Source organism: Oryctolagus cuniculus, chromosome 3, assembly GCF_964237555.1.
Source record: "Oryctolagus cuniculus chromosome 3, mOryCun1.1, whole genome shotgun sequence".
Classification (NCBI taxonomy): domain Eukaryota; kingdom Metazoa; phylum Chordata; class Mammalia; order Lagomorpha; family Leporidae; genus Oryctolagus; species Oryctolagus cuniculus.
In genome coordinates this window covers 121,736,593-121,746,011 of record NC_091434.1, presented here as the reverse complement: position 1 = coordinate 121,746,011, position 9,419 = coordinate 121,736,593, and the positions used below count along the sequence as shown (strand labels likewise).

The window sequence follows — 9,419 nt, the reverse complement described above, 5'->3', positions numbered from 1 at the left end:
TGGATAGTGAGAGAGAGAGAGACAGAAAGAAAGGTCTTCCTTTTGCCGTTGGTTCATCCTCCAATGCCGTCGTGGCCAGCGCACCACGCTGATCTGAAGGCAGGAGCCAGGTGCTTCCCCTGGTCTCCCATGGGGTGCAGGGCCCAAGCACTTGGGCCATCCTCCACTGCACTCCTGGGCCATAGCAGAGAGCTGGCCTGGAAGGGGAGCAACTGGGACAGAATCCGGCGCCCCGACCGGGACTAGAACCCGGTGTGCCGGCACCGCCAGGCGGAGGATTAGCCTATTGAGCCATGGTGCCGGCCAAATTAATAATCTTAATAATTATTAAAGCACTAATGAAGGGGCCACCTGAGACAAAAGAAAAAAAATGTTTGATAATGGGAGGTAAGGGAACCAAGACCTTCCAGCAATAATGCCCAAGAGGACTTTATGTAGATGTTCTTGATCTATTCACTTCCAAATACTGGTCACTAGTGACATGAGCCCATCGAGCATTTGAAATATGCCTGATGCAACTTTGGACTTAAAAGTTTAATTTTTATTTAATTTGGATCAGGCATTTGATGTGGTAGTTAAGATGTCACTTGGATGTGCCTAGTTTCAATCCCCTGTTCCACTCTGGACTCCAGCTTCCTGCTGATCTATGGCAGGTAGTGGCTCTAGCAGCTTGGTCCCTGCCACCTATATAATAGACCTGTGTTGAATTCTGGGTTCCTGACTTTAGTCTGGCCCAGTCCTTGGTACCGTGAGTATTTGGGGAGTGAACAAGATCGATTTCTGTGTGTTCTCTCTCATCTTCCAAATACATAAAAATTTTTAAAAGAATTCATATTAATTTAAATTCAGAGGACACACACGGATAGTATGGTATTGGGCAGCACAGTTAAGGGCCTCAACATAATAAAATACAGGGTTATAAGAAAGAGTTCTTCTCATATTAAATGGAACTAACATAGAAACCTGAGTAGCTCTGTTGCAACACTGGGTGGAAAAAGCAAAGCAAATACCGGATTGGATATATATTACTCATTGGTGATGGGAATCTTAAGTCATTACACTAAAAGAGACCAATTTCATGGCTTGAATTTAAAAGAGCTAAACTACCAGATATGAATTCCATTATTAGGAAGAGAGAGAGAAGAGAGAGAAAGAGAGTGTGTGTGTGTGTGTGTGTAGTCAATAAAGGATGAAATTTTCAATCATTCAGTCACTGGCCAAATCTAGAAATAGTAATATTTAATATTCATAGTTGAATTTAAAATAATGCTAATGAAAGAACACAAATACAATTAGAAATTTCAAACGCAATACAGGAGAAATAATTTATTATTACAAATTATTTAAAATTATAAGTAAATAATTAAATTATATTATTATATATTATATTAATATATTGTATAGTAATTATAAATTATTAAATAATTATAAATCATTTATTATTATAAATTATTATTATTATTATAAATGGAAACCAGTGATTATTGATAAAGTATGAAAGAAGAAACATTTAATATTGATCAAAAGGTCAGGTATCACAGGCCATCTTGTTATATATCAAGCACTGGAAAATAACTGTCAATATCCCAGCAATTTTCAGTAAGTATCAATAAAGTAAGATTTTGGCACCCAAACACTGACTTGAGCTCTAGTTTCGAGAACTTTCTATTTAACTTTAGCTTCCAGTATTTGTAGTATCAAATGCCATCAATTCTGTTCTATCAGCATTTTCAGGAAAGTCACAAGTTTGGGAATACTGCCCACGATCAGCATATGCCCCATGGCTTATATACCATCCATTCCTCCAGAACTGCATTATAAACTTTTAACAATAAAATGACAACAGTAACTATCAGCTTGTAAATGTTTATATTTCTCTCACATGCAATGCTGTATGGGTCATTTACTAGTTTTAATATGTATCCACAGGATTAATACTCAAATGGAGTATAATGTGGAAAGTGCAGAACTAAAGAAATAAGTCTATCTGAAAGCAAAAGCACACATTTTTTAGGATTTAAAAATATTACACCTAGAATGCCAACAACTAAGAAAGAAATGTGGAAAGGTGTCTAAGTAGCCATGATTTCAACAATATAAAATCATTAGGGACAAAACACATAACTGTCTCTTGACAATATTACCTAAGTTTGCAACTTTTTTCCATCCAAATGACAATGAGCTATACAATCACTTACTTCCCTCAGTTCTACTATAGAAAGGCATGATTCTGTGGTAAACAACAAACCTTCCCTTTCTAAAGCTTTCATTGGCAATTAACCAAGATATTGTTTTCCTTTGCTGACTCAATTATACAGTTCCATGTACACTTAGCAACTCACGTCACAGATGCTACAGAGCATGCAATTTAAAATTATCAAAGGTTTCACGGCAAAAATCATTCAAGTTCACACAATTTAAATGTTCAGTAACTCTCAAGGTTTAGTCTAATGTTATTAGGCAAACTCAATTCATTCATTTTTTGGTAATAAAACTAGCCACATTAGTGAGCCCAAGAGTATGCAGAATAAAAGGACCAGAAGAATTCTATCTTTTTAGAAAGAAACTTTGCTAATTAGTGAAATTAAGAATTAGATTTTGTCTACTGCTGAATGTTGAATTTGTCAAAAACAATTTATATTTAACCGCCATATCAAATTGCTTAAATTAAGTGAAATCATGCACTTGTCAAATAGTTCAAAGAAAACTGCTTTGCCTCAAAGATACTGAGGAGGAGTCAACTAGTTGAATTTAATGAAAACAGAAAAAGAACAAACTGCTGTCCTGAACAGTCAGTGTATGTGGTAACCATATTTCCTCTTCGTTGAGTGACAGTCCTGCAGTGCTTCCTAGATCCTTGGAATCTATTTGCAGTCTGTACTGTGTGCTGATTTGCAGTGTCAAAGCCACTAAAAGAAAACATTTTCTCCATATCTTCAAACATGTCATCAAACTCCACCCCTGAAAGAAAACTCCTGGAAACGATGCCTTTGTCTATTGGAACCATCTGGCGTGTCTGGAAGTGATTTTCAAAATGCTTCTTGGACTGAGTGCTTTGGTTTTGACCAAGAAACAAAACTACAGTATTTAAATAAGTAATCAAAATTGAGGTTAAATGATTGCTCAAAAGAGCTTCCACTACCTCTCTGTCCTTTACAGTGTGTCCAACTGTATCATACTCTTTTTGCCTATTAGCATCTGAGAGTGTTTTATATGCTAAAAAAGAAAAAAATGCTTTAGTACCTAAAATATTCAAAATTACATATATTCAAACCTCTTCAAATAAGTGAATTCAAGTCCATCAGGAAGGATTTCACATCATAAATAAAAGCAAAACTCTACATACATAAGGATATTAAAATGTAAGTTATAAGTTGGGGACTTTGTCTTGTTGTCTGCTGTATTATCAACAGTTAACTCAATACCACCTGTGGTTAAATACCCAACAAATATTTTGTTAAATAAATGCTAGTGTTGCTGTATATATTGCTATGTATGTGGGCAACAATTAGAATTCTTCAATCTTTGTATCATTTGTATAAAATCATTACTTCTCTTGAAAAACTAAACCATCAAATGTAAACAATTACTAGAATTTCAGATGTTTTATTTCCTTACTAGTTAAAGTAAATATTTAATTCCAGCTCCTTACTCAGTTACCTACACCCATCAATTACTGAATGCTCTGGACAAGCAGTTGGCTTTAGAACTGGTTTCAAGTGAAAATCTGTTGCATACTTTTCCTTCACAGACAAATACAGCTGTGAAATGCAGCTCAAATGAATAAAAAGTAACAAGGTATTTGAGCCTATTTTAATCATTTTATATTTAATCTACATACTTAGTGTAATGTTGTGTTTCATCTATTATTTGACAAGGATTTGGGGTATGTAAAATTCCTTTCACATACAAAAAGCAATCTTTAAAATAATAGAACAAAATAACACATTTTCAACATTTTTAGATCTGTAGGTCAATAAAACTATTAACTATCATGCATTCACTCAGGCATCTAAGTTATGTTATATTAAAAAAAAAAAAAGTCCAGAGAATCTCATTATATGTAAGTACCACATGCTCTCCATCTCCACAAAACCTTCAAATACAGGCACTTCTTAGCTATCATTCTTATTACTACCTAATGCCTATGAGACCTCTGAGTCATTTACTTACCTTCTGCAATCTCTCTGAATTTTGCTTCAGCATCAGGACACTTTTGCCAGGGTGGAACTTCATGGCCATTTTGTAAAAGGCCTTCTTGATTTGGCGCTCTGATGCTGACTCTGGCACACCTAATATATCATAGTAGCTTTTCTGAGGCCAGAATTAGTTCTGTTATCATCAAAATACAGACTGCAAAGATGAAAACTGACTGGGGAGTAGCCATCTCTAATATCCTAAAAAAGAAAAGAAAAAATTGGTTTCCCACAGATCCCACAGAGCTTATCTTAATACTTGTTCCTTTAAAAAAAAAAGAATCTTCAGAATACATAGTAAAATAACGTAGTATCAAAAAATTAAGCTTAGTATCTTGTACCCATTCCTGTTACTTCAGTTATATAGGCTTTGCAACTCTGAAATCCACCTAATCTTGGAGCAATCTGAATTTAGCCAAGTTGAGCAAACTCTCGTGGCTTTGCCTTGTCACTAACACTCTGGCCATACGTGAAGAAGGCATGGCATTTTGATATCTAATTTATCAAATTTTTATCAGTGAATATTGAAGATGCATCATATGCAAAAATTATTGATAAAAAGGTAAAAGACCTAAACATTTTAAAGGGTTTCAATCTTCAAGAAGTCACTTTCTGAGGGGGTAATAATATATTTAATTATCAAGGTAAATAACCCAAAATGTCTAAATGAGTAATCTTTACTCCCCCCACCCCAAAGAGCAACACTCCAGTCTTCACTCTAGCAGGGAAACTAAGCACTACAAGCAAAGAATCTAAACAGCATAATACAGATACTGACAATATGCTGCAACACGTTTCCTCCAAATGTTTAACAAAGATGCAGGCTTAAGCAAGTTCCGTTCAAACGTTGTAATGAATAGAATTTAAAATTTCTGTTAAGGCTGTCAGAAAAAAAATTTGAAACTCGAGTATTTTAGGATAAGTTTTTGTTTTGTTTTGTGTTTTATTTTCAAACTTCTCAGAGGTTAAAATACTGCCCTTACCTTGAAGCCACTCAAGGCGTTTTACCTTACATCTCAGGGTCCTATATCTACCCAACGACTTACAAGTCAAAGCGAAGTGGCTGTTTTTTGAACGACGATTGTGCCACCAGAGCCCTTCCCTAATAACCTATGACGGCATAACAAGGCTGAAGAAAAGGCACTCTGGTTAGTGGAAACTGCCTGTCTGCCTCTCCTGGGGACTCTTCGGAGCTCGATTAGCAGGTGGATTCCTTTTCGCCAGAGTTACTCATAGTCACGGGGACGGAGTACAACCCCGGGAGTAAAGAACACGAATGGAGCTTGGCCGGCGGCCGGCCGGATGGGCGGAATAACACCAACACACAGGGGCACCTTGATGGTTTGGGAAGCGGTGTTCCGCCTTTTGCGGCGGGGAGCCCAAGGCGCCTTACACCGGATGTCTCCCCCTGGGACAGATCGTCCAGCCAAGCGGCCCGGGCCTCGCTCGGCGACCCCACATTCACCCCAAGGGGACCGACACCCGCCCAGTCCGTCCAGGCGCTGGCGCCAGGGCTGCCCCGATGCCCTAGAAAGCTGGCCAGCGGCGCAGAGCCCCAACACAAAACGTACTATTCTGTGCTTCGGCCATCTCCTTTCTCCGCCTCCTGTCAAGAACACGCAAGCCGAAGCCCTGGGCAGCCACCAAGGCCCAGTCTCCTCAGCAAAAAACAGGCCAGGATCCCGGGGACCCTCCAATCCCCCCTTCCAACGCGACCCGGACTCGTCCCTCAGCCGCACCTTCCGATGGCTGCTGCTCTTCCACAGAGCGGAGGTGCAGGCGAAGCTGAGGACCAGCTCCCTTCGCCTTTGGGGCCCAGGCCCTCACCACCGCGGCCTCCCGGGGCCGGCACACTCCCCATGCCGCGGGCACCCGGGCCTCGCGCTCCCTCAGCAGGCGCGGAGCGTCCTCTCCACCCGCTCCTCTCCCTCCTCTCCGCGGGCAGGGCAGCCGTTACTGGCGCCACCACCTCTGGAGAGGACCTGCGCGAAACCCTTCCTCATTGGCTTCTGCCTACCCACCTGACCCGTGCGCGCTACCGCACGTGGAAAACTGTTGTTGCTCATCAGGTTGTGCGACAAGGGGCGGTGCTGAACCCTCAGGGAAGTGAGTCGACCTTAGCGGCGACTTTCACCTGACAGCGTCTCCGCGCAGGCGCAGTGGCTCCGCAGGCCTGGCCTGCAGGGGCTCCCTCGCCTTAGTCTGGGAGTCCTGGGGCCTGCCCCCTCGGCCGTCCGCCTGGCCTCCCGGGTTCTCGATCAGCCGATGCCGCGCTACTGCACTGCGGTTTGCTGCCAGAATCGCTGAGGTCAGAACGATAAAGACCAGAAGCTGAGTTTTTACCCGTTGGTTGTCCTGGGAGCAGTGGGCGTCAGCTTCGCCTTGGGGCCAAGTCCTGTTCTTCGATGTTTAGTCTGTCAGGAAATCCCTGGTGCCTGCCTTTGCATCATACCCAGGGTCTGACCGCTTCTCACCCCCACCCCTGACAGTTCTCTCCTGGGTCAGACCATCGTCCTCTATTGCCAGCTGCTGTTCTCTCCACTTCCAGCCTTGTTGATATGTCTTACTCTCATCCTAGCGAACAGAAGATCCCTTGGAAATGAAAACTGGAGCACATCACTCTCAGTAACCTCTGTTCCTTTTAGAGTAAAAGCAAGATTTTCATCAGAAAAAAAAAAGCCACGAGACACTCCACTCCACTCTATGGCCCCTCCACCTCTCAGGCCTCATCTTTCATTGCTCATCTCACTCAACTCTGGCATCATCTTTGCTTTGGCCAAGTCTTAGGCCTGTGACCTCATTTTCCTAGATCTACTTGTGCCTTCTTCTGTCAACTCTTTCGTGTCTTTCCTCTTAATGTTACCTATCCAGCTCACCCGATTTAAATTGCAGCTTCCCACTTCCTACTCCTGATTCTCTTTAGCTTATTGCAGTTTTTCCCCCTATCCTACTGACTGCTTTTCAACTGTCTCCCATTAATAGGAATTTAGGCTTCTGGGGCCCACACTGTGGCACAGTGGGTTAAGCTGCCACTTGCAATGCCTGCATCCCATATCACAGTTAGGTTGGAGTCTTGGGTGTTGGGTTCCTGATCCAGCTCTCTACTGATGCATCCAGGAAAGCAGCAGAAGATGAGTCAAGTGCTTGGGCCTCTGCACCTATGTGAGAGACATGGATGGAGTTCCTGGCTCCTGGCTTCAGCCTGGCCTAGGCCTGCCATTGTGGCCACTTCGGGAGTGAACCATTGGATGGAGGGCCTCTCTCTCTCTGCCTCTTCTCTCCGTGTAACTCTGACTTTCAAATAAGTTTAAAAAAAAAGATGGAAAGGAGTTATGTGCTTCGAGTGTTCAGTGATCACAATGTTAGCCACATGCTGCTTGCTGTTTAGTTCTGGACGTACCTGTCTTCTTAGCCACTGCACCCTCTTGAAAATTTGAATTCAGGTTTTAAAATGTTAAGTGCATCAGTGTCATCCTTGTACAGTAGACAACTGAAAAACGCCTTCCTCAAAAACGAAGACAATAGCAGTTCAACTCAGTTGCCCTAAAGCAAACCAGGCATGCACGATCAAGGCAGAGAGCGAGCGAACGAGCAAGAGAGCACTGTGCTTTGCTCTCCCCAGTCCTGGAAAGGGGATGTTGGGACTTCCTTAGTAGTTGCACTTCTCCCTGACATCTGAACTTCTCTGTTCAGAGTGCTTGCAGATCATGCACACCATCCACAGTTTACTGAACTGTCTCAGTATGGAGACCCACTCACGATTTCTCAGTAAGTTTGGTGGAACCAGACAGGCCAATGGGACGATTCTGTGTCCTGGTGTAACTGCCATTTGTGTCTTACTGTGTAACCTTGAATTTGGATCCATTAGGGGGAGAGTATATGTCTTGAGTATATGTAAGAACTGTAATGGCAGAGGCAGTCAATTGAAGCAGCAGAGTTGTCTGGATGTCTGTCTGGATCTTGACAGCCTCATGCTGTACAATGTGAAGATAATGGACACACCACAGATTTAAACTAGGAAGCCCATCTGACCCGCCACAAGTAAAACTCACTGATTGGTGTGTCACCTCTTTGGGGGTCAGATTCCCAGATCTCATAGTTGTGGAGGAGGAATTTGGGGATTAGAATTGCATAGAGCCCTTAAATCTCCATATGTAGAGGGAGAAAACAATCAAGTGTTTGGAAATATATACAAAATAAACATTGGGAAAATAAGACTTAAAAGTTTTTTTGAAAGGTAGCAACAGTTGGAGAGAGAGGATCAAAGAGACAGAGACAGATCTTTCATCCACTGGTTCACTACCCAGATACCTGCAACAACTTGGGCTGGGCCAGACGGAAGCTGGAATCCAGGAACTCCTTCTGAGTCTCCCATGTGGGTGGCAGGGACACAAACACTTGAGCCACTATCTGCTGCCTCCCAGGGTGCACATTAGCAGGAAGCTGGATCAGAAAAAGAGGCAGGACTCAAACCCAGGTCGTCCAATAGAGGATGAGCATCCTAAGCTGTGGCCTAACCACCATGCCCAGCCAAAACTTTATCTTTTAATATTTCACTTCTGTTCTTCTTTTTCATAAACATCATATTTCCTTATCATTTTAATATTCTGGCATAGTGGTTTTAACCTTTTGGATGATTGTTTATAGGATATTATAAAAGCTATAGTGCCTCACCCTAGACAATTTCTTGAGTGCACACACTTGCAAAATATTTCTGTGACATTGGTGGAAGGTGTGGGATGGTTTATGAATTTTGCCAAACATTAATATCCTAAGGCATTCATTAAATGTAATGAATTAACTTATCATATATGCACTGGCTATGTGTCACCTTTGAGAGAACTGAAAAAGTAGTCATGGAAATTATTTTCTCTCAGCTTAATGCTTTTTTAATCTTTTATTTATTTTTTAAAGATTTATTTATTTGAAAGAGTTATAGAGAGGAGGTGGTGTAAGAGAGAGAAAGAGAGAGGTAGGGAGAGAGAGAGAGAACACTGCCATCTACTGGTTCACTCCCCAGATGGCCACAATGACAGGGGCTGGGCCATGCTGAAGCCAAGAGCCAGGAACTTCCTCCGGCTCTCTCATGTAGGTGCAAGGGCCCAAGTACTTGGGCCATCTTTTACTGCTTTCCCAGGCACATTAGCTGGAACCTGGGTGGGAAATGGAGCAGCCAGGTCTCAAACTGGTGTGTATGTGGGGTGCCAATGTTGCAGGCACAGG

The 9,419-nt window shown here is 42.1% G+C and overlaps 1 pseudogene; it reads right to left on the bottom strand.

Moving 5' to 3' along the window:
• Positions 1 to 1,483: 1,483 nt before the first annotated feature.
• On the bottom strand, positions 1,484 to 4,387 carry LOC100356702 (dnaJ homolog subfamily B member 9-like; annotated as a pseudogene).
• Positions 4,388 to 9,419: the final 5,032 nt, after the last annotated feature.